The 26,582-nt window shown below is 48.3% G+C and overlaps 1 pseudogene; it reads right to left on the reverse strand.

The window, feature by feature from the left end:
• Window positions 1-14,100: 14,100 nt before the first annotated feature.
• LOC123115140 (glycine-rich cell wall structural protein 1.0-like) lies at window positions 14,101-14,759 on the reverse strand (annotated as a pseudogene).
• Window positions 14,760-26,582: the final 11,823 nt, after the last annotated feature.

A 26,582-nucleotide genomic window follows, 5' to 3' on the forward strand; every position in this document is an offset into this window, starting at 1 on the left:
GTCAGCCGGACTCCAAGACTACGAAGATACAAGATTGAAGACTCCGTCCCGTGTCCGGATGGGACTTTCCTTGGTGTGGAAGGCAAGCTTGGCGATACGGATATGTAGATCTCCTACCATTGTAACCGACTCTGTGTAACCCTAGCCCTCTCCGGTGTCTATATAAACCGGAGGGCTTTAGTCCGTAGGACACACAACCATTACAACAATCATACCATAGGCTAGCTTCTAGGGTTTAGCCTCTTTGATCTTGTGGTAGATCTACTCTTGTAATATCCACATCATCAATATCAATCAAGCAGGACGTAGGGTTTTACCTCCATCAAGAGGGCCCGAACCTGGGTAAAACATCGTGTCCGTTGTCTCCTATTACCATCCGCCTAGACGCACAGTTCGGGAGCCCCTACCCGAGATCCGCCGATTTTGACACTGACATTGGTGCTTTCATTGAGAGTTCCTCTGTGTCGTCACCGATAGGCTTGATGGCTTCTTCAATCAACAACAACGACATCCAGGGTGAGACTTTTCTCCCCGGACAGATCTTCGTATTCGGCGGCTTCGCACTGTGGGCTAATTCACTTGGCCATCTGGAGCAGATCGAAAGCTACGCCCTTGGTCGTCAGGTCAGATTTGGAAGCCTAAACTTCACAGCGGACATCCGCGGAGACTTGATCTTCGAGGATCCGATCCACCGCCGAGCGTGCCGCACTGTCGCGATGGGCATGATCTAACTCTGCCGCCGGATAGTACCTCGGAGGCCGCACACGAATCCGCTCCGACCCATAGTCCAGAGCCGATCGCGCAGATCGAGGACGGATGGCTGGACACCGCCTCGGGAGCTGCAACTTCCACGGCAATGGAGCCGAACACTGACCCCGTCCCTTATAAAGCTCGTGACTCCGAGGTGCCGGACTCCCTACCGGACTCCGAACCTCCTGCGCCCCTGCCAATCGAATCCGATTGGGCGCCGATCATGGAGTTCACTGCGGCGGACATCTTTCAGCACTCGCCCTTTGGCGACATCTTAAATTCGCTAAAGCATCTCTCGCTATCCGGAGATCCCTGGCCGGATTATGGCCAGGATGGTTGGGATGCGGACGACGAAGAAATTCAAAGCCCACCCACCACCCATTTTGTAGCCACTATCGACGATCTAACCGACATGCTAGACTATGACTCCGAAGACATCGACGGTATGGACGACGATGCCGAAGATGAACAAGAACCAACGCCTACAGGGCACTGGAAGACCACCTCGTCATATGACATATACATGGTGGACACCCCAAAAGATGGGGACGGCGAAGAAGCAGCGGAGGCAGATTCCTTAAAGAAACAGCCCAAGCGCCGACGTCAGCTGCGCTGCTCTAAATCCCGCCACAGCAAGAATGGAGATTCCAGCACAAGAGATAATAACACCCAGAAAGTGCCGAAGACAATCCCCTCCAGCAAGATTCAGCGCAGGAGGATGCAGAAGCAAGCCCTCACGAGAGAGCGGCAGACGAAGAGGTCGAGGATGATAATTACATACCTCCCTCCGGAGACGAGGCAAGCCTCGACGACGACGAATTCGTCGTGCCCAAGGATCCCGTCGAACAAGAGCATTTCAAACGCAGGCTAATGGCCACAGCAAACAGCCTAAAGAAAAAGCAGCAGCAGCTTCAAGCTGATCAAGACCTTCTGGCCGACAGATGGACCGAGGTCCTCGCGGCCGAAGAGTATGAACTCGAACGTCCCTCCAAGAGTTACCCAAAACGCAAGTTGCTCCCCCGATTAGAGGAGGAAGCATACATACCTTCATCACCAGCGCACAATACGACCGACCGACCACCCCGTGGTCGCGACAGAGAGGCATCCAGGCCCTCCACCAAGACCGTACCCCGGCATCGCTCCAAAAGTACGAAGCCACGAAGGAACGCGCCAGACTTGCGAGATATATTGGAGGACAGAGCAAGGCAATCCAGATCCATCTATGGATCACGTGGGCGCCCCACGACCCACGACGAATACCGTCGCGCCGGATACAACAACTCCGGCCGGGCTGAACACAGCAGACAACGCTCCCTTGAGCTACGTCGTGATATTGCTCAATACAGAGGAGCCGCACACCCGCTATGCTTCACTGACGAAGTAATGGATCATCAAATCCCTGAAGGGTTTAAACCCGTAAACATTGAATCCTACGATGGCACAACAGACCCCGCGGTTTGGATCGAAGACTATCTCCTTCATATCCATATGGCCCGCGGAGACGATCTCCACGCCATCAAATATCTCCCACTCAAGCTTAAAGGACCAGCTCGGCATTGGCTTAACAGCTTGCCCGCAGAGTTAATTGGGTGTTGGGAGGACCTGGAAGCCGCATTCCTCGACAACTTCCAGGGCACATATGTGCGACCACCAGACGCCGATGACCTAAGCCACATAATTCAGCAGCCAGACGAATCGGCCAGGCAATTCTGGACACGGTTCTTAACAAAGAAAAATCAAATCGTCGACTGTCCGGATGCAGAGGCCCTCGCAGCCTTCAAACATAACATCCGCGACGAGTGGCTAGCCCGGCACCTAGGACAGGAAAAGCCGAAATCCATGGCAGCCCTCACATCATTAATGACCCGCTTCTGTGCGGGAGAGGATAGCTGGCTAGCTCGCAGCAACAACCTCAGTAAAAATGCTCGTAGTCCGGATACCAAGGACCACAATGGCAGGTCGCGTCGAAGCAAAAATAAACGCCGCGTTAACGGCAACGACAAGGAGGATATGGCAGTCAATGCCGGATTCCGAGGCTCTAAACCCGGTCAGCGGAAGAAGCCATTTAAAAGAACCACCCCGGGCCCGTCCAATTTGGACCGAATACTCGACCGCTCTTGCCAGATACATGGCACCCCTGAAAAACCAGCTAACCACACCAACAAAGATTGTTGGGTATTTAAGCAGGCAGGCAAGTTAATTGCCGAAAACAACGACAAGTGGCTGCACAGCGACGAGGAGGAGGAGACCTGGCCGCCGAACAGTAGAGGACAGAAAGGTTTCCCCCCACAAGTGCGGACGGTAAACATGATATACGCAACCCATATACCTAAGAGGGAGCGGAAGCGTACACTAAGGGACGTATATGCGATGGAGCCAGTCGCCCCGAAGTTCAATCCATGGTCCTCTTGCCCGATCACCTTCGACCCAAGAGACCATTCGACCAGTATCCGCCATGGCGGATTCGCCGCATTGGTTTTAGACCCAATCGTCGATGGATTTCACCTCACAAGAGTCCTGATGGACGGCGGCAGTAGCCTGAACCTGCTTTATCAGGATACAGTGCGCAAGATGGGCATAGACCCCTCAAGGATTAAACCTACAAAGACGACCTTCAAAGGCGTCATACCAGGTGTTGAGGCCAATTGTGCAGGCTCAGTCACACTGGAAGTGGTCTTCGGATCCCCGGATAATTTCCGAAGCGAGGAGTTAATCTTCGACATAGTCCCGTTCCGCAGCGGCTATCACGCTCTGCTTGGACGAACCGCGTTCGCAAAGTTCAACGCGGTGCCGCATTATGCATACCTCAAGCTCAAGATGCCAGGCCCTCATGGAGTCATCACGGTCAACAGAAATACGGAACGCTCCCTCCGAACGGAGGAACATACAGCGGCTCTCGCGGCAGAAGTACAGAGCAGCCTTCTAAGGCAATTTTTGAGTCCGGCTGTTAAACGACCGGACACGGCCAAACGTGTCGGGAGCAACATCAATCAAGACCACCTGGCACGTTCTGAGCACGCGTAGCAATGCGGCCCCAACCCCAACCCTCGCATGATTGCAAGACAAGCTCTCCGCGTACATCATTACGCTCTGGAGATACCATGGGCATAGGGGGAGGGGCATGACCACAATAGACCCAGAGTGCGGCTCGACCACACCAGGGGCTCCCAAGTGTGTCGCTCTTTTTATTTTTATTTTCATTTTCCTTCTTTTTATACACAGGACTCCATTCACCAAAGGCTCTGTCCGACGGTGAACCTGCCGAACTCACGATGCAACAGCCAGGGAAGGACACAGGCTGCGACGAACACTCAGGTGGTCTCCATTATGAGCATTAAATTTGTCAAATACACCATTCCGCAGCCTACCCCTAGAGGGAGACACATCTAATTAGTCCAATCCCTTGCTTACCACACTGTTTGTATCATTCTGCACTCATAGCAGAATTCCTTGAATAAATAATGCAGCACTTTTTGCCTATAATTGCATTACTTTATATATATGTTCATTTATGATATCTTGCATCCGTCTATTTTGGTACGGTCGAATACACCAGGGGCTTATGTTCCCCGCATTATGGTGTGATAAGTCCGAACACTTTCACAAGTGCGGCACCCCGAACTTATAGCATTATATGAATCGGCTCTGAATCATGTCTTGGGTCAATAGTTGGGTTTGCCCGGCTCCCACGTTTTGGTACCTTACGTTCCATTCTGTCGGCTAAGGTGGCACTGGGAGAACCACTGCTATTGCGCCCCGGTTGAGCTGGGTTAACGCCTCAGTGGAGAAAGCTAAAACTGACTGTCATGATAAGGCGAGAGACTGGTCGCTGTTCGAGAGGTCTTTTCGAGTCCCTAAAGACTCATGCCGCTTCGAGCGAAGAACCGGATAATTCCGGCCAAGGCGTGGATAGCGCCCCGAACTGGGTCTTCCGAATACTAGGGGCTTCGCTGAAATTTAAAATTATAGAATTCTATGGCTAAGTGAGAGTGTTCAAGCATTATAAGTCCGGTTGGCTTGTTCGTTGTGTTGATCGCCTCCCTAGATGGACCCAAAAATGGGAACAAGAGTGCTCAAGTTTATCCCGAACACCCCAGCACTCGTGGCATGGGGGCTGAAGCCGACAACTTGCCATCTCTCAGATTTAATAAACGGCCGCACAGAAGGTAATATTTTAAATCAATAAGCGTTGCTTAGCGCATATGAACGAAGTTTTCAGCGCACAGGATAACACATTGCGAATTTACTCAATAATTACATCTCTGGGGCACTCATCCGCAATCTTGCGGGCACCCTTCAGGACAGTCTTATAGTACATCTCAGGCGTACGATACTCCTTGCCCGCTGGCGGGGCGTCAGTGATTAGCCTCTCCGCATCCAGCTTGCCCCAGTGCACCTTTGCGCAGGCAAGGGCCCGACGAGCACCATCAATACAGGCGGAGCGCTTGACGACCTCCACCCAGGGGCACGCATCCACCATCCGCCGCACGAGGCCGAAGTAGCTCCCCGGCATGGCCTCTCCAGGCCACAACCGGACTATGAGGCCCTTCATGGCCTGCTCGGCTACCTTGTGGAGCTCGACCAGCTGCTTCAGCTGGTCGCTAGGGGGCACTGGATGGCTAGCCTCAGCGTACTAAGACCAGAAGACCTTCTCCATTGAGCTCCCCTCCTCGCCACGGTAGAATGCGGCGGCATCGGATACACTGCGAGGTAGATCTGCAAACGCCCCTGGAGAGCTCCGAATTCGGGTAAGTATCAGGTAGTTTACATTAACATGCTTGCTTTGCATGAAAAATGCCTTACCCGCCGCTATTTTCTTCACATCCTCAACCTCCTGAAGGGCCTTATGGGCCTCGGCCTTGGCGGCTTTGGCACTTTCGAGAGCCGAGGCAACCTCGGACTCTCGAGTCTTCGAGTCATGCTCCAAACTCTCATGCTTTTCCATGAGAGCCTGGAGCTCTTGCCGCACCTCCGCCACCCGCGCCTCCTGCTTCTCTCGCTCTGCCCGTTCCGCAGCCGCATTGCGTTCGGCCGTGGACACAGCCTCCTTCAGGGTTGCCACCTCGTTCATGGCCCCTGCAGTACCCACGTTATCCTTGTTATTTTTATTGCAACCTAAATCCTTTTCTGTAAGGTAACTATTCAAAGTGGTGTTACTCACCTTCTTTGTCCTCGAGCTGCTTCTTGGCACGGCCGAGCTCTTGCTCGGACCGCTCGAGGTCCTGCTTCAAAGCACCGACCTCCGCAATCAGTGCGGCAGAGGTCAGCAGCGCAGCCTGCAACCCATATTGACATAATTTTTAGCAACCCTGCGTATATCTTTTTAGATCCTCAGTCCGGCTTTTCTTTCCGAACACCGAACCGAGCATCAGGGGCTACTGTCTATGCGGTATTACATTGAATATTTTTAACTTCTTACCTCAAAGCCTGTTAGAAGGCTACTGCAGGCTTCGGTCAGCCCGCTCTTGGCGAGCTGAACCTTCTGAATCACCGCACTCATAATAGTGCGGTGTTCTTCCTTGATGGAAGCGCCTTTGAGCGCCTCCAGCAAATTGTCCGGCGCCTCCGGTTGGACGGGGGCCGCCGGCGTCACGGTCTTGCCCTTCTTGCGAAGGGGCCGCCTGCCGGACTCCGGAACCACTGCGGGTTCCGGCGTGGAGTCTGGCGCAAAGTCCGGGAGGCTGCCTTGCGGCGCCTCCAGAGCCTCCTCCTGATGGGTCCCTTCCTGGGATCCCACCTCGGCGTCCTCAGCGGCGCGAGGGGTGGAGGCAGTCGGGATGGAATCCACATCCGACGGAGCCAACGACCCGCTCGATGAAGCGGGGAGATCATCATCGGCCGGACTGCGGGCAGTGTGCGGCATTAGAAGGACACTATGTGACACAAAAGAGAAATTGTAAATCATTCAGGAATCCGGATACTTACGATCTTGCCGGAGGCCTGGCCCTTGAGGGCCACTCTTCGTCGCCAACGTTGGTGTTGGCGGAGCTGTCCGGGGGAATAGTCCTTCCCCTCTTGGACCCTTCGGCCTCCCCTGTCGGGGAAGCCTTCCTCTTCCTCTCTTCTTCCTCTGAGAGAGGGTCTTCTCCCCCCCCCCCTCGCCTTCGGGGGAGGAGTCCGCCCCGGAATCGTCGGACACCTGAAAGCGGGAACTCTTTCGAGTACCCGTGGCCTCCTTCTTGGCCTTCTTCTCCGGCACCACATGCGGTGCCGGAACCAGCAGCCCCGCTAGACGGTCGTCTACTGGGTTTTCTGGCATGGGAGCTGGGCAGATGATCTGCTCGGCCTTCCTCATCCAGTCCTGTCAAAGGAAAAGGGAGATTGAAACCCGCGTGGAGTCAAACTATTAAAAACAAGTGTCCTGTAAAGGGGTAGAATCACTTACCTCGTCAGCTGGACGCTGCGAGCAAAATCCGCGATCTTCAGTGGCGGATGCGGGAGCCTCGGCGCCCTTGAACAGCACCCTCCAGGCGGCTTCGTACGTCGTATCGAAGAGCCCGCTCAATGCCTGGTGCTGTGCCGGATTGAACTCCCACAATCTAAATGCCCGTTGTTGGCAGGGGAGAATCCGGCGAATGAGCATGACTTGGACCACATTGACAAGCTTGAGCTTCTTGTTCACCAGCTTCTGGATACAGGCTTGAAGTCCCGTCAGCTCCTCCGAACTACCCCATAGCAAGCCCTTCTCTTTCCAGGAGGTGAGCTGCATAGGGATACCAGATCTGAACTCGGGGGCCGCCTCCCACTTAGGGTCGCACGGCTCGGTGATATAGAACCACCCCGATTGCCACCCCTTGACGGATTCCACGAAGGCCCCTTCGAACCAGATGATGTTGGGCATCTTGCCCAACATGGCTCCTCCGCACTCCGCTTGAGTGCCCTTCACTACCTTCAGCTTGACATTGAAGGTCTTGAGCCACAAGCCGAAGTGGGGCTGGATGCAGAGGAAGGCCTCGCACACGACGATAAACGCCGAGATGTTGAGGATGAAGTTTGGCGCCAGATCATGGAAATCTAGGCCGTAATAGAACATGAGCCCCTGGACAAAGGGATGCAGCGGGAAGCCCAGTCCGCGGAGGAAGTGGGGGAGAAACACAACCCTCTCATGGGGCCTGGGGGTGGGGATGTCGCCGGAAAGGTATCCGGCGCTGCGCAGTTTTGCGATGTGCTCCTCCGTCACGGAGGAGGCCAGCCATTTGCCTCCCGCTCCGGACATGGTCGGAGAAGGTCGAGGCGAGATGCGCGGACTTGGGCGCTGGAGCTCGAGAGTGCGCGGAGATGGATAAGCAAAGGAGGAAGAAGGCGTAGGTAAAAAGGGTGGATCCTTATCCCCTTATATATGGGCAGACGAAGACTATACGTCCCCACTGGCCTGGTAAAACTCGCTTATCTCCCAAGCGCCACCATCAATGGCGCGGTTGGGTTACCCACGTCCGTATTGATGAGAACCCCGGAATAAGGGGAACACGATCTCTGCTTCGACAAGACGTGCCAAGGAAACCGCTTCGCTAAACGCGTTGAGGTGGTATAATAAAAAACGATTCAAGTAAAGGCTTGGTAGTGGCATGACGTCATGCTACAAGATACGTCAGCAGATTGAACTTGTGTACATAATATTCTCTCTATGGTGGAATGTGGAAATTATTTTGCAGAGCCGGACACTATCCTGGTGTTCACAATCTTCTATGGATTATTCGGAGGAGGAACCCGCCTTGCAATGCCGAACAATATGCGCGCCGGACTCATCGTCATTGAAGCCTAGTTCAGGGGCTACTGAGGGAGTCCTGGACTAGGGGGTGTCCGGACAGCCGGACTATCATCGTCAGCCGGACTCCAAGACTACGAGGATACAAGATTCAAGACTCCGTCCCGTGTCCGGATGGGACTTTCCTTGGCGTGGAAGGCAAGCTTGGTGATACGGATATGTAGATCTCCTACCATTGTAACCGACTCTGTCTAACCCTAGCCATCTCCGGTGTCTATATAAACCGAAGGGCTTTAGTCCGTAGGACACACAACCATTACAACAATCATACCATAGGCTAGCTTCTAGGGTTTAGCCTCTTTGATCTCGTGGTAGATCTACTCTTGTAATATCCACATCATCAATATCAATCAAGTAGGACGTAGGGTTTTACCTCCATCAAGAGGGCCCGAACCTGGGTAAAACATCGTGTCCCTTGTCTCTTGTTACCGTCCGCCTAGACGCACAGTTCGGGACCCCCTACCCGAGATCCGCCAGTTTTGACACCGACAGTTATCTAGCAACATAAGAGAGGCTATACAAGAACTGAAGTGCAAACTGCAAAAATTAGAATGGTATCACATTCACACTAACTCATTACTTATTCTCCAGTTTCAGTTCAATTCCATGTTGTTACCCCTTTGCATAAAATTTCCACAATAGTTTAATCTAGGGTCAGGAACAATACACTATTGTAGTGAGGGTGCAAACTCACCTACCTCTGCAAACACATCAAGCAGAAACACAGAGCAGCAAACACATCTTTCTCCGGATCAAGAGCATCTCGTCCATCACCAACAGGGCCCCTGTCCTCTCGTATCCTCCCTCCAATTCCTACTGACATCAACATGTTCCCTTTCTTTGAAATCCGGGCAAAGCAAGGCTGTCCCCTCAATCTCCAGAGCCACCTTGCCTGCATGCCACCATCCTGGATCAAGACCATATCGTCCATCTCGAACAAGGTGAGCCGCTGAATTTGTGGGAGCACTGGTCACTTGTTCTCCAGCACCCTCGCTCGGTGCATTAGCTGACGAGTCTTCAACTTCGATCCTCTTATTCCAGTGATGTCGTACGACAGCCAGTCTTGAGGAAGGAGAGGTAGCCGTCTTCAAGGTTGTTGAACCGCAACAAAGATAATTGAAACAAATGACAGGTAAATATCACATCGTGATTCTTAAAAAATATATCTATCAATAAACAAGTCTATCAGTAGTTTGGAATTTCAATATCCCGTTAGAGGAAGTTTCATTAAGTTTATGTAATGAAATCAGTAAAACATCTTGAGTTATGTAGAATTGGCATGCCTGTTCATATAATCAAATTAGTGAAACATAGTGGGTAGGGTAGAATAGATAGCATCATTAGATAGGAGAACACTACAACTATAGACTCATCCTGACGATGTTGAAAATTAGAAGCAAAAAGGTTGTCATGCAATAGAAACTTAGTGAACCCTACCTTACCACAACCTGGATGTGGGCAAAAAAGCTCCTTTTGTCCTATGTGAGTAAGATTGTGCCCCTTCGACTTGAAGCTATGTACAGATTTTTGCAGAACAAACAGGAAATGATTCATCAATTGTACAAAAAGAAATATTCAGATAGTTAGGAACTATATTCCCCATTCAAAATTATATCGTACATATAACGGTTTTGCAGTTCACAAGTAACCGATACCGGAAAAAACCAAAGGTCTTGCATGTGAAGTTATGCTGGAACAAATCACTCGCCTTAAAAAATCATCAATAACTATGGAAAACACAGAACGGACACTGTGGAAAAGAAAGATAAAGAGCTTAAAGCCATTCCTCCTATGAGCCTAACATGCATGGTTTCAGTTAGGTACAGACTATAGGCACACTGTCCTCATAATTTTCAAAGCCTACTGTCGATTTAGCATGACTCAGACTGAAATTCAGTTTACATATATGATGCTTATTCCTGTTAGTATATGTGTTTAAGCAACAAAACCTGTCATGTCCAACATAGCACCAAAAATCCAGTGCAATTAAACAAAGGACATGACATGGCTGTGTAAATGAGAGGTTGCAGTATGGCACATTCAGTATAGGTATTTGAAGAAATAAGTGCCATCCATATGGAAATTTTGTTTCCTTCATGCAACAATATAGACGTGCTGCACATAATAGTAACATGTAGAAATATGCATGACTAAATACTACATTACTTACTGTGGAATCCAAATCCAAACAATATATAATACATGATTGTTTAAGTGTGTGCAAAGCAGTTATGTATATATTTCCACATATGCTTCACAGACTAAAACTAAGGGAAAGGAAGGTTACCAAGGTCATCGTTGTTGTGATCAATTCAAATCTTGTGAACAATATAGGACGGAGGGTAATATACTAAAATAATTCTCAAAGAAGAGTAGTTTCCCAGTTGTAAACATACCTAATTGTAGAACTTCCGTTGACACGTTACTTTTCAGCCATCAAATCGATCAACATGTGTCGTCATGTACGTGCATACCCGACGTAATAAACTAGCTTGGGGCGTACCTAGGGCGACGTATTATCTTGTACAATCCGCTCCCTGTGCCTCCACTCCCTTGGGCGACGCAGGCAGAGCCAAGGCACGGTGGATATGAACGGACCTTGCCCCAGACCTCAATGAATGCTAGCATGGGGTGTAGCCGGCGCGCGTTGGCGACGACGGTCGATGTGGGCAGCGGCGGGATGTTGATGTCCCAGACTACGTACCTCTAAAAGAGCAAACTCGAACAGGAAAATACCGCAGCAGTGACGTCCTAGGGATCCGCGGCCTCTTGGGGATCTGCGACGACGGCGCCCTGGCGATCTACGACGGCGGTGTCTTGCGGATCCGCAATGGCGGTGTCCTGCTGATCCGCGACGACATCGGCGGTCGGCGACGTCCTTGGAGATTGACGGCGGCGGCAACGGCGATGTATATAATCCTAGACAAATGATCTCTCCAGGGAGAGAAGCGGCGGCATGGGTTTGTTTCCTTTCTAGGGTCGCGTGGTCATAGGCGTCTCCTTTTTTTGAAGGAAAATCAAGGGGCGTTCTTGTTTTTGAAAGTCTAATCAAGGTATTCTTTATTTTTATAGCCAAATCAAGCTGTGTCCTTGATTTTGGAAACCTAATCAAGACGATTTATTTTTTATAGCCAAATCAAGATAAAATGGAGTAATTTTTTGTCAGCCAAATCAACACGTCTTTCTTTTCTGGGAGTAAATATTAAAGAAGTGGTGGCCTACGGTTTTTAGTGGAGTTTGGTTTTCTAATGAGAGGAAAAAATCGAATGGGAGGGAGTGGTGGGATGTGAGGCAAAAAAAACCGCGGGTACCGGCCTACCAACTCTCCTTTAGGAGTAGAGAAAATACATTTAAATAGGAAAACAATATGCATAATTTTCACACTGTGATACGTGATTACGTGAGGGTGTGGCTTCGACGGTTGTGTTTTTTTTCTAGTGGAGCTAAGTATGAAAGAGGATCGGTCGGAGAAATAAATCGGAGAGGGAGGTGATCTATTTGGAAGATGATCTCATGTACATGATATTATTTCTGAATTCTTAATTACCAAATATTTACATGATTGAATTGAATCGACACCAAGCAAGCACGAATAAATGGAAGGAGTGTCAGACGCGATTCGGTTTTAAGTGCTAAGAAGAAAAAAATAACGTGGGGGGTGGTGGGAGGTGAGACGAAAAAAACAGACAAAAATAAACCAGACAAAAGTGATGGGACTATTCAACCAACTCGTCCATTAAAAGTAGAGATACGTGTTCGTATCCCACCTCTTTGAGACATATCGTGCCTTTTGAACTCGCTGAGGCTGGAACATAGCTGAAACATGTAGGATTATAACCTTTCTCACCTTGCCTTTGGCATATTTTTTATGTTCATGCTCTATATCTTATATTGAAGTTTTAGATGCTTGGCCACAGTGATGAACCAGGCAAAGCGCGCCAGGACGCACTTTCGGTCTAGTAATCTGAGATTGAGGTCAAGATTAGCCTTTTCTTTCATGGTAATATGTGTCTCATTTATATAGAATAAAGATCAAGTTACAAGGCACGTGAGTACCGACCATACATGTTTGAAAAGATAGTAAAATCCTATGCAAAATACCAGCGCCTGTCCCTTTCCTTCGACACCACCGAACCGGCCACCAAAGGGTAAAAAGACAGATCACCTCTTCGCCCAAGCTCGACGCGGCTCCATCGCTGATCAGCAGCTTTACGGACCTCCAAAGTAGTTTGCCAAAAGCAAAACCATAGCCGTTGAAAGAATCAGACCGGGGCAACATGTCCCCGGACACGCCATCGAACTTCAGAACTGACACCCTCGCATGACGACGACGTCGGAGAAGGAAACCAGAACTGCCCGCCTTCGACCACAGACCCAACACAAGATACTCCATCTTCCAGCTGTCACTTGCGTAGACAACCGCCTGCGCGTACTCCTGAACGACAAAACCTCACTGCTCCACCATGACGTCGGAGACAACGCCACAGCAACGGGGACAGAGCAGAAGGAGAGACACACCTGATGGAGTTGCCGCGGCCGCCTCGTCAACACCATCCATGAACCCTAACATTGTCGATCTGAGGGATCGACAGAGACACGATGCCATCAACTCCGAGACGCCGCCATGAAGGACACCGCAGGTGTGGGAGTGGGGTTGAGGCAGATTTATTTGTCCGGACGCCGCTCCCACCACCCCAACGACGCACCACAACCTACAAATCCAAAACCTAACTACAGAGCGGAGGAACGGGGTCCCCCCTCCCTCCTGCCGCCGGAGCAGCAGTCGAAGGGAGAGAGGGCCAGCGCACCGGCCGGTGGAGATCGGAGGAAAAAGTGCCTCGCCCTAGTCGCCTGGTGGCGGCGGCGGCTAGGGTAGGAAAACGGATCGGTGTCCAGTGCTAGCGTTAGGTCAAGATTAGCCTGGAGAGGCAAGAAATGGATAGAAAAATAATACTCCCTCCGCTTCCTAAATACTCCTTCCAAAAATTTTGTTTTAAATTTGTCTACATACGGATGTATCTATTCACATTTTAGTGTGAGATACATTCATATCTAGATAAATCTAAGACAAGAATTTTGGGATGAAGTGAGTATAAGTTTTTGGAGAGATTCCACTATAAACCACATACGGATGTATGTAGATGCATTTTAGAGTGTAGATTCACTCATTTTTGCTTCGTATGTAGTACATAGTGAAATCTCTACAAAAACTTTATATTTAGGAACTGAGGGAGAAATAAATAATCTGAGATTGAGGTCTAGATTAGCCTGGAGAGACGAGAGAGAAAAATCACATGTGGGTGAACTACACGAGTACAACCCGAGTGAAATCAAGATGAAGATTGGAGAGATCTTTTTTCAAAAAAGGGCGTCCTTTCTTGAGAGTGGACGATCTGCATGTTAAAATTAATTCTATAATTAGGGGGAAATCTCCCCTTGCCCAAACCGTTGTTGCGGTTTGTCCCGCAACCGACGCCTCCCTTCGATCTCCTGGAACCGACGCCTCCTCGAGGGATCGTCGTGTCTCTTCGGGACATATAAAAGGGGGCATGTAACCATCGATCAATCAATTCGATCATTTTGATTCAAAACACGTTATCACGCACATAGAACAGCCAGCGAGAGCGAAAGGCCACAGAGAAAGGAGAAGAGAGGAAGCACTCACCGCCGGTGAGATGACAGGCCTCGTCTCCTTCTTCCTCCGTCTGATCCGCGAGGACGGTCGCTGCTACCGCCTCATTGCCCTTCGCCGCCATGGAGTTGGTGGCCACTGCCGTTTCCGTCGCCGGATGCAAGCCATCTGTCGATTCGGCCGCAGCGCCGCTGGACGTGGCGCTCCTGGCCGCCACCGCGCCGCTGGACGTGGTGCTCCTGGCCGCCACCGCGCCGCTGGACGCGCCCCCCGCGGTGCTCCCCTCGCCCCTGGACGCGCCCACGATGGTGCTCCCTGCGCCCGTGGCTTGGCGCCCATGGGGTTCGACCCCTGGCTAGTGGCCGGCCCGAGCGCCTCCATGGTGCACAGGGCTGCAGCCGCGCCTGCACCGCCCCCTGGATCTCCGCCTCCACCACCTCCTCCGCCGGCCGTGTGGCTCGCGCCGTCGACACCAACGCCCGCTGCCGAGGCTGCCGGCCCGCCCGGATACTGCCCCGTGCCGATGCGCGTCGTCATGAACGAGGAGGAGGCGCTCGCCTTTGTCTCCGCGCCGACCGGTGCCTCCGGAGTCGTCCGCCTTGGAGCAGGCATGGAGGACGGTGCCGCCACCGCCACGCCTCAACAGGAGACGGCCGCGGGCTCGAGAAACCGCAGTGAGGAGCGCTTCGGCCGCCTATTCGGGCGCGCCGTCGCAGCCCTCGATCACCGTCCCGGCCGCCGCGCCGGCTCGTGGGCTCCGGCGAGCCTCGGCCTCACCAGCGCCGCGCCTCCAGGAGTCCGCCTGGACCCCGTCGTCGTTGCTTCTTCTTCGGACGAGGAAAGCTTGGCGGGGCTGCGCCGGTAACCAATGGAGAAGAAGGGATGCGGCGGCGGCCACTCCTCCCCGCGGCGGCGCTGTGACCAGAGGTGGGGATCGAGCAGTGGCGCGGGGGGTCGGAGTATCCGACCGACCCATATCCGTAACCGCTCTCCCCCCTCTGCTTTATGCGGTGCGGCGGCAGAAGGGTTGGCCAAAGGCCGTGCAAGCCTAGGCCCAGGCGCATACGGGTCCTCGTGGTGGCTACGAATTTTTTTTCTCTGTTTCATTGAACATTAGTACTAATTATTGTATTAGTGCAGTTTTAGACTATGTTTAGTACTGTTTAGTACCTAGTTTGACTGCTACTTACATTCTAGTCTTGTTCTAGGTTACATCTGACTAGGACTTGTGTTATTAGTGTGTTTATATTATGTAATGGATTGATAATATAAATAAAGTACCGGATTTCATCTGGGAAGTATGACATGTTCCATGTGTTTACCACATATCAAGTTCTCTTGAACATGTTTTAGCGATCGAGATCATCTTCTCTCGCACACCAAACTTGGAAATTTTTGAATATTTCTCCCTCATTATATTTGGAATCACAAGGTAATGAGTTGGGATCTACTGCTCATTTGCAGATTATCCCCTCTTACTGTGAGGTCTACGCTTTGTCATTCTCAACAAGCGATTACCTCCAACGTGTATTCCTTATATCTAAATTGTAGCATACACAAGGTAATGGCGATATAGCCTATTACTGTGAAATATAAATGATCTTCAAAGTGTTATGTTCACACAATTGAGGTTGAGAATTTTTCAAGTTTACACTTGAGTATCAAATTTTTGCATTCTTATTACAGAACCATGATGGTTTTTAATTTACCACCTGTAAATTAATTATCTCTGGTTTTCCCATGTAGGTGAAGATGACTGCCAAAGAGTTTGAGGAGCTTGCCCTCAATGGCCACAATTACCATACATGGGCTATGGACATCAAGATCAGTCTTGCGTCCCGTGGGATAGCGCGTGCAATACAACCCCCGGAGACTCCTCTCCCGGATGGGGCCACGCCGCTGACAGAACAGCAGAACTATGCTGCCTTATTCATCATAAGGCACCATATTCATCCAGATCTCAAGTCTGAGTATTTACAGGAGGAATCTCCTAGTACTCTATTTCTGGCCCTCAAAACGAGGTATGAATAGCAGAAGGCAGTAGTCCTGCCCGAAGCACTCCATGATTGGACTCATCTTCGTCTTCGGGATTTCAAGTCCATCGGTGAGTACAAGCATGTTGTTCATAAGATATGTTCCAAACTGCGCTTTTGTGAGAAGGAACCTACTGAGGGGGAGAAGATAGAGAAAACTTTATCTACTATGCTCCCTTCAGATAGGATCCTCCAACAGCAATACCGTGCTCGTAACTACACTGTCTATTCCGAGCTTATTCACATGTTACTTCAGGCTGAGAAGCATGATGAGCTACTCGCTAAGAATGGCTCTCAGCGCCCAGTTGGGGCACAACTTTTACCTGAAGTCCATCTGAATGTTGCAAATAGACAAAAGTTTAATGGTACCCCTCGGGGTAAACAATCCAATTTCGAGCATAAGCGAAAGCGCAATGGGAACAGGAGATCTAGACACCCAGGCAAGGGAAAAGGCACTTCAAAGCCCAGGTTTGATAAATCTAAGCTTTGCAACAAGTGTGGATGCTCCACGCATTCTACTGAAAAGTGCACAATGCCCAAGCATCTGGTTATGTTGTACCAGCAATCTCAGGGACGCAAAGCACCTCAAGGGAAAAGGTTTGAAGCCAACTTCAACCTTCATCCGGATAGCGCAAAAGGAGCTGGTGGTTTGCACGATGTTCCTCCTGGACCGAGCAACGCCGTGGTTCCTTATCTGCCTGAGGCTACTGCTGAAATGGAGAACACGTTGATTGAGTACACTGCAAACGTGTTTGGCGACTTCGACTAGTCCCTCAATATCCTTAGTGATCTACTTAATTATGTCCATTTGTGATGATTGTAATAAGAACATAAGTTTATTGTTGTCTTTATATTGTATTGTATCAGCACATTTGATATAATAAAGATTGTATTCTATATATTACTATGAGGTTTTCTTATTGAAAATTCTTTGTTTTATATAGTATTCTACGGGGACAATCCGATGGAAGAGGAATTATGCCTTGTGGACAGTGGTGCCACAAACTCCATACTGAGGGAGATGAAATATTTCCAAACTCTGAAAAAGACAAATGGAGATATTCTAACTATCGCTGGACGCGATACTGTGATTGTTGGTACTGGGCGTGCCATATTCATTCTCCCAAGTGGTACATATGTGACAATTGAGGATGCTTTACTGTATCCCGATTCTGCACGTACCCTGATCAGTTATCGAGATATCCGTACAAATGGTTTTCATATTGAAACCCATGAAGACAACAAAGAGGAGTATCTACTCTTTACTAAAGATGACAGATATGGCAAAAAGGTACATGAGAAAATTCCTTCTCTATCGTCTGGTTTGTACTATACGTACATCAAACCCGTGGAACATGTTGCATACAAAGTAATTTTTCAGAATGTTAACACATTCCAAACCTGGCATGATCGCCTAGGCCATCCTGGAATAGGGATGATGAGAAAAATTACTAGCAATTCCATTGGTCATAATTTGCTTGAGTCAAAATTTCCTCAATCTTCTAATTTTGTGTGCACATCTTGTGCCACGGGAAAGCTAATTTTGAGGCCCTCACACCTCAAAATACAAGCTGAACCACTTCAGTTCCTTGAACGTATTCAATGAGACATTTGTGGTCCCATTCAGCCATTATCTGGACCTTTCCGGTATTTCATGGTTCTGATTGACGCATCTACACGATGGTCACATGTGTGCCTTCTATCCACACGAAACCGTGCATTTGCCAAGATAATGAGGCAAGTCATTAAGTTGCAAGCCCATTATCCTGAAAGTCGAATTAAGTCAATTCAAATGGACAATGCTGCAGAATTCTCCTCACGTGCTTTCAATGATTATTGCATGGCTTTGGGGATTGAAGTTCGGCACTCTGTTCCATATGTCCATACACAAAATGGTTTGGCTGAAGCATTGATTAAGAGGATCAAACTCATTGCAAGACCTTTGTTGATGAATTGCAATTTTCCAACCACTTGTGGGGCCATGCTATTTTACACGCTGCTGACTTGATACAATTGAGGCCAACTGCATATCACAATTCTTCCCCACTGGAATTGGTACGTGGAAATCCTCCAAGCATTTCCCATCTGCGTAAGTTCGGATGTGCTGCATACATCCCGATCTCACCACCACAGCGGACATCTATGGGCCCACACAGGAAGTTGGGGATCTATGTGGGGTACAAATCACCGTTGATTATTAAGTACCTGGAACCCCTGACAGGGGATCTGTTCACAGCCCGTCACGCTGATTGCATATTTAATGAGGAACATTTTCCAGCATTAGGGGGAGATTTCATGTACCAGAAAGAATGCCCGGAAATTGATTGGAATGCTCATTCCATTTCATCCTCCGATCCACGCACCCATGAGACCGAACTTCAAGTTTGGAAGATCATTAATTTGCAACATCTTGCAAATAATCTGCCAGATTCATTTACTGATTTGAAAGGTGTTACAAAATCCTTAAACCCGGCCAGAAATGCGCCAGAAAGAGTGGAGGTACCAATAAAAACCACTCAACTCCCTATTCCTAAAAAGAGGGGGAGTAGTAAGGCCTCTGACCCGGAGCATGCTTCTAGCAAGCAGCAAAGGAAATCGAGGAGAAAAACCTCGGAGTCAGTAAATGCAGGTCAACTCAACATTGACAAACACCTGATGGGTAGTATACACCTAGTGGAAGGGCAACCTCCACAACCCAGTTCCAGTATGCACAAACTGACTAGGACATCGGAACACCTAGACTCGATCGTATTGGGAAATCAAGAAGAGTCACTAGGGGTGCAGGAAATTTCCATCAACTATGTTGATTCTGGAGAATCATTTGACCGTAAGACTACGACTGTCAACATATATTTTGCTGAAAAGATTGCAGATACCCTTCTCACTGATCATGATCCAAGGTCTATCGTTGAGTGCCAAAAGCGCTCCGACTGGCCTAAATGGAAGGATGCAATCCAAGCAGAAATTGCCTCGCTTAACAAAAGAAAGGTATTCACTGAAGCAATACCCACACCTCCCAGTGTTTTCCCTGTGGGATTCAAATGGGTTTTTCTCCGGAAACGGAATGAGAACAATGAGGTGGTGAGATATAAAGCAAGGCTCGTAGCACAAGCTTTCACGCAGAAACCCGGCATTGATTTCACTGAAACATATTCTCCAGTAATGAGTGCAACCACTTTCCGATATCTTATATCTTTGGCAGTGAAAAATCGTCTATCTATGTAGTTGATGGACATCGTGACCGCATATCTTTACGGGTCACTAGATTCGGACATATATATGAAGGTTCCTGATGGAATCTCTGTCCCGAATAAAAATGCAAAACATAACATGTATTATGTAAAGCTGAATAAGTCATTATATGGCTTAAGGCAGTCAGGACGGATGTGGTACAACCGACTCAGTGAGTTCCTTCTTCAGAAAGGTTACTCCAGTAGTGCTGATTGCCCATGTGTTTTCATCAAGAAGTCCTCTATAGGATTTTGCATCATTTCTGTGTATGTTGATGATCTCAACATCATCGGCAGCACACCAGACATTGATGAAGCACGCAATCACCTAAAGATGGAATTTGAGATGAAGGATTTGGGTAAAACCAAATTTTGCTTAGGTATTCAACTTGAGCATCTTCCCTCAGGAATCATGGTACACCAATCTGCCTATATCCAGAAAATATTGGAGAAATTCAATATGGACAAATCCTATCCATCCAAAACTCCTATGGTGGTTCGATCTCTAGACGTTGAGAAAGATCCGTTCAGACCAAGGGATGATGGAGAAGAGGTGTTGGGACCTGAAGTTCCATACCTCAGTGTCGTTGGAGCGCTTATGTATCTTGCAAATTGCACAAGACCTGATATTGCATTTGCAGTGAATCTACTTGCTAGACATAGCGCAGCTCCCACCAAACGTCATTGGTCTGGAGTGAAGAATATCTTTCGATATCTCCAAGGCACAAAGGATCTTGGCCTATTTTTCCAGTTCCAGAAAAATCAGGACTCTGATGTGATTGGGTATGCAGATGCCGGCTATTTGTCTGATCCCCATAATGCCAGATCTCATACCAGCTTCGTGTTCCTACATGGTGGCACTGCTATATCATGGAAGTCTTCGAAACAGACTCTGGTGGCAACATCTACCAATCATTCTGAAATAATTTCATTATTTGAAGCAACATGCGAATGTGTATGGCTTCGCAGAATGATAAACCACATACAACAGTCATGTGGAATGGGTTCGATAAAATCACCTACCATTATCTATGAAGATAATGCGGCCTGTGTTGCGCAGATGCAAACAGGATACATCAAGAGTAATATCACCAAGCATATTTCTCCTAAATGGTTTTTTCCCATAATCTTCACAAAAGCGGGGAAATAAGAATTCTGCAAGTCATATCATGCGACAACCTTGCTGATTTATTTACCAAGTCTCTACCAAATTCTACATTCCAGATATGTGTTCATGGAATTGGTATGCGAAGACTTAGGGACTTGCAGGTGTCAGGGGGAGTCTCTTCTTGAGATATCCTCATTTTAATGATATCACATTATGCTATCTTTCTTTGTGAGTATATGTTTCAGGATCTCATCAAAGATTTTATGAAGAACTTTTGAAGGAGAATCTTTTGAGATGATAGAGCTTCCCGGACAATCGTGAAGATGATCTACATGGTCAAACGTAGATTAGGGGGAGTGTTAAAATTAATTTTGTAATTAGGGAAAATCTCCCCTTGCCCAAACCATCATTGCGGTTTGTCCCGCAACCGACGCCTCCCTTCGATCTCCTGGAACTGACGCCTCCTCGAGGGATCTTCGTGTCTCTTCGGGACATATAAAAGGGGGCCTGTAACCAACGATCAATCAATTCGATCATTCTGATTCAAAACACTCCACACAGGGGCATCTGCACCTGCTTTTCAAAAATGTACCTTTTACGCGTTTTGTAATGCTCAAAAATTCTAAAAAAAAAGATTATGCATACATGTTAGCAAAGGTATGTCCACAACACAAAGTTTTGTGTAAAAAAGTATTTTTGTTTTGTCTAAGTAAAAAAGACAAATTTTACTGCTTTTAAATAGCGTTTTACAGCACAAAAATTTGTCTTTTTTGCACAGGCTACAAAAAAATTGTTTTTCTGTGAAAATTTCTGCACACACATAGAATATGAAGATGTCCGCGCGCACCTTTTTCAGAACTTTTTGACATTGCAAAATGTGTTTTCCAAAGTGGGTTCATATGTACCGGGTTCATCCATGCACTTCTCGTCCTTTTATCTCATACTCCCTCCGTTCCGATTTACTCGTCGTGGTTTTAGTTCAAATTTGAACTAAAACGGCAATGAGTAAATCGGAAGGGAGGGAGTATGGATAGAAAACACCATATGGCCACACGAGAGGACCCGACTGAGAGGTGCAGGCAGCAACAACTCTAGACCATAGAGCTATGAGAGCTTCCCAATTAAAGAGAGCTTAGAAATTGTAGGAATATTCATCAGTACATCATGATTAGATGATCCAGAAACATGCATAGTCTACTCTAATAGATATAGGTATTCATCAGTACATTATCTTCATCACATATATCGATTTTGCCCTATTAACTTGGTTCTGCCTGCAGTGCACCATTAAGGCATTAACACAAACATCATCTTCGATAGGAGCGACCCCAAAGTGATTAACACCATGTCACCAGATTTAATTAAGAAGACTTCAAATGGAAAAGTTCTCAAAGTGAGAAAGTTTCGTATCGTCAGAAGGAGAAATTTTGATATTTGGGCCATAGCCATCTGATCTAATCTCTAAGGCCGAAGTTGTGTTTGAAGTACTGAGATTTTGCATTCAAAACACTATTCGGCTGATTATGCCCCAAGATGGCCTCATATGGGAAAAGTTTCTACATGGATTGTCTTTGTCTCGTCGAAACGATCGATTTTGATATAAGAAACGTCTAAATCGGAGCTCATATGCAAATGTTAGAGCCAAAACGGTGTGCTGCATAAGTCTGCCCCAGAAGTTCCGGGCAAAACTTCCGGGGAGGTTCCGGGATAAACCGAAAGTTTGCACGTGGTGCGCCCCGAAACTGGAATTTTAACATTATTTGCAGATTAGCGGGGCCGATTTCAACATCAAGATGACCTAGGATGAAAAAGTGATCAACTAAGGAATTTTTGTGCATTGCAAGATCTACAACTTTGCTTTTGGGACCATCGCGATCTGAAGCCATATGCGACCTCCAGGAGCTGTGCAATAGGGCTACTTGATGTAATTTTAGCCCGGAAGTTCCGGGCTGACCGGAAGTTTCGGCCCTCGTAGTCCGAGTTAGGTTATGTTTTGATGTTTTGGACATGATTTGAGTCCTTTTCTTGTACGGGAAGTCCAGCCGCCTCATATATATGTAAGGGGTGACGGCCGATTGAACAACACACAATCGAACCATCAATCTATCATCTTTTACCTTTACCTTTATCTCTCTCCCTTGTTCTTCTTCTTCCTCGTTCTTCCTTCGTTCTTCTAGTTGCAGGGCGGCGATCCACGAGGCCCTAGGGGCGATCAGGTCGACCTAGGGCAGCCCATAGCCACCGCACGCCCTGACGGGGTCCCTCCCGGGCGTGTGGGGTTTCGGGTCTACAAAAGCGCCCGCCGGATTGCCTGCGTACCGCGCTTCCGGATGGGTCTCCTTCAACGTGAGCTACGGTGCATCACCCTCGGCATCGAGGGTACACAGTGACGTGTTCATGAGCGAACAGTCTCCACAACTCCTTTCCGACACACACCGATCGATAAACCTCTCCAGCGATGCCTGCCTACAGCCTACACACACAGCTTCAATCTCCTCCTTTATGTGTCCTTGCCCCGTGTCTCTCATATGGTCAGACACATGTGTAAACTCTCACCCCTCTTTTAATCGATCTCACAACCGCACACTCCTCCCCCTATCCAGCTAGTAGTTGAGCCTCTCGCACCACCTCCTAGCTCCATTCTCTCTGTCTATCCGTCTCGCTGGGCCTTATGTGCCTCTAACAAATGGACGTACACCGACCGATCTCTCGCTATACATATAGCCAGCTAGGTCCTTATAACTCGTTTTTACCCACACATCGATCGATCTACCTCATTAGTTGTGTCTCTCCCTTCCTCCGACAAACAACAATTGATCTACAGATCTAGTTAGGTTTGCTTGCCAAGCACATGGTTCCCCTTCATCATCCATGGATGCGTCCCGACAGATCTATCACGCACAGGAACACACAGAAACACATCCCCACTCTTATTGATAACATTGCAGTTCCACCCTCAGTTTGTCTAGTAGGCCTCTCCCAACATCTCCGAGAAGCAACTCCATCACCCATCCAGCACTCTACCCCTCTCCCTCCCTCTCCCTCCCTCTCTCTCTCCTCTCTCTCTCTGTCCCATCATATTTCCCGCAACCTTGGACGCAAGATACATGTAACAGGAGCTGGAAGCTTCATAGCATTGTACAAATTTATCTCACCGATAAATTACAGTACGTACTAGTACTATACTAGTACTTCCTCCGTTCCTAAATATAAGTCTTTGTAGAGATTTCACCATTAACCACATGCGGATGTATATAGATGCATTTTAAGTGTAGATTCATTCATTTTGTTCCGTATGTAGTTCACCTAGTGGAATTTCTACAAAGACGTATCTACTAGTAATAGCTAGCCCCCACTACTAGGAATTCTCTATCCTCTCCTTGAGCCCCATCATCAAAATTGACGTAGCCGTTAGATGAAGTAAATCAGTCATAATAGCCGTCTGATCTAGACATTGAGAGGCTCAGCACTAAGCCACATGCAAGCATGCAGAAATACCGTGGCACATGCATGTGAGTGGGTTTTAAATCACATCAACATGTATGCATGCAAGCATTCACCGGTAGCATGCATGTAAGTGAGCTTTTAAGTCCCATTAACATGTCAAAAAGAAAAATATAATCCCATTATGCAGTAGGAGTTGGCTGATCTTTTTTCCTTATGTGGGATGATCTAAATGATGATGGGAGTTTATTTAATTTGGCTACCACATTTGTCATGCGGTTATAGATTTTTTCTTAGTTCTATGAAATCGATAATTTTGCGCAGAGAGATATACCGTTGTTCCGCGGCAACGAGCGAGGACTCATCTAGTAATATTTAGGAACGGAGGGAGTACTATGTAAAGAGTTAGGTGTCGCACGGTGATAGTGTGAGGTGGGCCATGTAATCACTGAGCCTGCGTGTTTTCACTGCTCTTGCACTCCTCTGCTGTAAGAATGGAGAAAATTGTAATCTACTACCTCCTTTCGCCGAAAGCGTGGGACATCCAGCAGTCCTACCACCTCAGTAATAAAGACCAATGAGCCGTCAAATCACATAGACCCAGCAGTAAGTTGGATGGATGAAGCAACCATCACTCTTGCGCCAGTGAGAGGTCGCGTCCGCTCTGCCCGGGCATGAATGCGGCACCGATTCTTTGGAGCGGTGCTGACCGTTTCAGGCGGGAAGCGCACGGGCGGTGGAGGGGCTTTGGGTGGGCCAGGCTAGTGAGAAGCGGGCGTGGCAGCTGTCGGCATGTCCCTACCGGACACGCCCGAAAACGAGAGGATGCACCGACTCTCGCGGCTAAAATCGTACACTACACACCATATCTCTGTAGGAGTAGGTCGATCTGTCGCACTCTCTAACACACACATGCTGTTAAACGCACACACGCACACGCACGCACCTTGGTCCCGTTGCACCTTCTAACGTGACTTATTACACCTAGACGGAGGGAGTAGTAAGTATACGAGATACGGTGGCACAATGACTTAAGTTGAATACAAGTGCCCAAAATTTGTGTGCATGTTATAATAAGGATTCACTTAAAATAGTACGTGAGCGAACAGAGGGATCAATTGGACAGTGTTCCCGAGCAGTAGCGAGATGTGTGAGGTAGTAAGATACACCGCTGGCGCTTTTAATTTTTCTTATTAATTTGTTTCTTTCACCCTCTGACTGGTGGGATCCAACGTACTACGTGGAGAGAGGTAAGGTGACTAAGGCTGCATTATTTCTGCACCACTGTGGATAGTCTTACCACCAAAGCCACATGACACGATTATGATTGAAATCCTAATGACTCCCACACACACACACACACACACACAAAACACGGCATGCCTGTCACACGAATGCAGGAATGTATAAAAGGTTATTTTCCTCTCGTTGAACATAATGGGAGGGTTGTGTAGCTGGTTAGCCTGTTCGCTCATCAAACTTGAGGTCTCGGGTTCGATAACTACACTTGAGCATAATTTTTGCCAGGAGGATTCTTTGACTGGTCAAAATGTTTTCTTGGGTTTGCACGCTTCACACTCTCTCTCTAGTATATATATACATGCTGGAGCCTCAGCGCTTGTAGTTGCTCTCTTCACACTCTCTCGCCCTCTCCTGCTGGATCCTCAGCGCTTGTAGTTTCTCTCTTCACACTCTCTCGCCCTCTCCAGATCTAAACAAGACTTCGTTGGCCTCTCTCTCCCCTCACTGCTGCTCAAAGAGCCGGCAGGATCCGTCCGTCAGGAAGGGAAGGAGGCTTAACGTTGTCGCCGTCGGTGAGGGAGGGAATCCACTACCAGCACTGCTATTCACTTTCCACCCAGCGGCGGCACGGGAGGGCCTCCGACCCTTCTTCTTTGCCGCCGTCCCGTCGCCCACCGGACCACGCCCCAAGAACCTTAAGGTATATTTTACTTACTCCACATGCATTGCTCTAGCTGCATGTATACCATGAATCTAGGACGTGGTTCAAAGAGGAAAGGAGTGGGGGAAAGTAGTGGAAAAAGTTGTATATAGCATGAATCTAGGACGTGGTTCAAAGAGGAAAGGAATGGGGGAAAGTTGTGGGGAAAGTTGTATTGCATAAATCTAGGACGTGGTTAAAAGAGGAAAGGAAGGGGCGAAAGTACTAGTTCAAAAAGGAAAGGAAGGGACAAGGCTGTAGAGTTTGAGCAGGACTAGATTTGCTGCGCTCACATAGGGAAAGGTGTCTAAAGATAACAAAACTGGGACCAACACAAATATGCTCCTTGGTTGTTTGTTCTTTGTTGCAACAGACTGTGCATGACCACAGTACATCGGTAGATGCACATGGTGCTGGTGCCATTTGAGAAATGCTATTGTCTTGCTTTCTTTCCCATTTTGATAAGGTAGATGCTTCTTTTTGTTGGCTTCTGTATCATCCACCGTTATTTACCACTAATAGTTTCCTTTGCACCTCTGTGTAAACAGGGTTATCTACTTCACCTCGTTGCCATCGTGACCTTTTGTTGCACTGCGCAAAACACTTTTGTTTTAAGAGTGTTTTGTGCAGTTCAACCAAAATGCCACACCGACAATGTTGCTTGATTGCTTGATCTTA

Source organism: Triticum aestivum, chromosome 5B (genome assembly GCF_018294505.1).
Source record: "Triticum aestivum cultivar Chinese Spring chromosome 5B, IWGSC CS RefSeq v2.1, whole genome shotgun sequence".
Lineage (NCBI taxonomy): Eukaryota > Viridiplantae > Streptophyta > Magnoliopsida > Poales > Poaceae > Triticum > Triticum aestivum.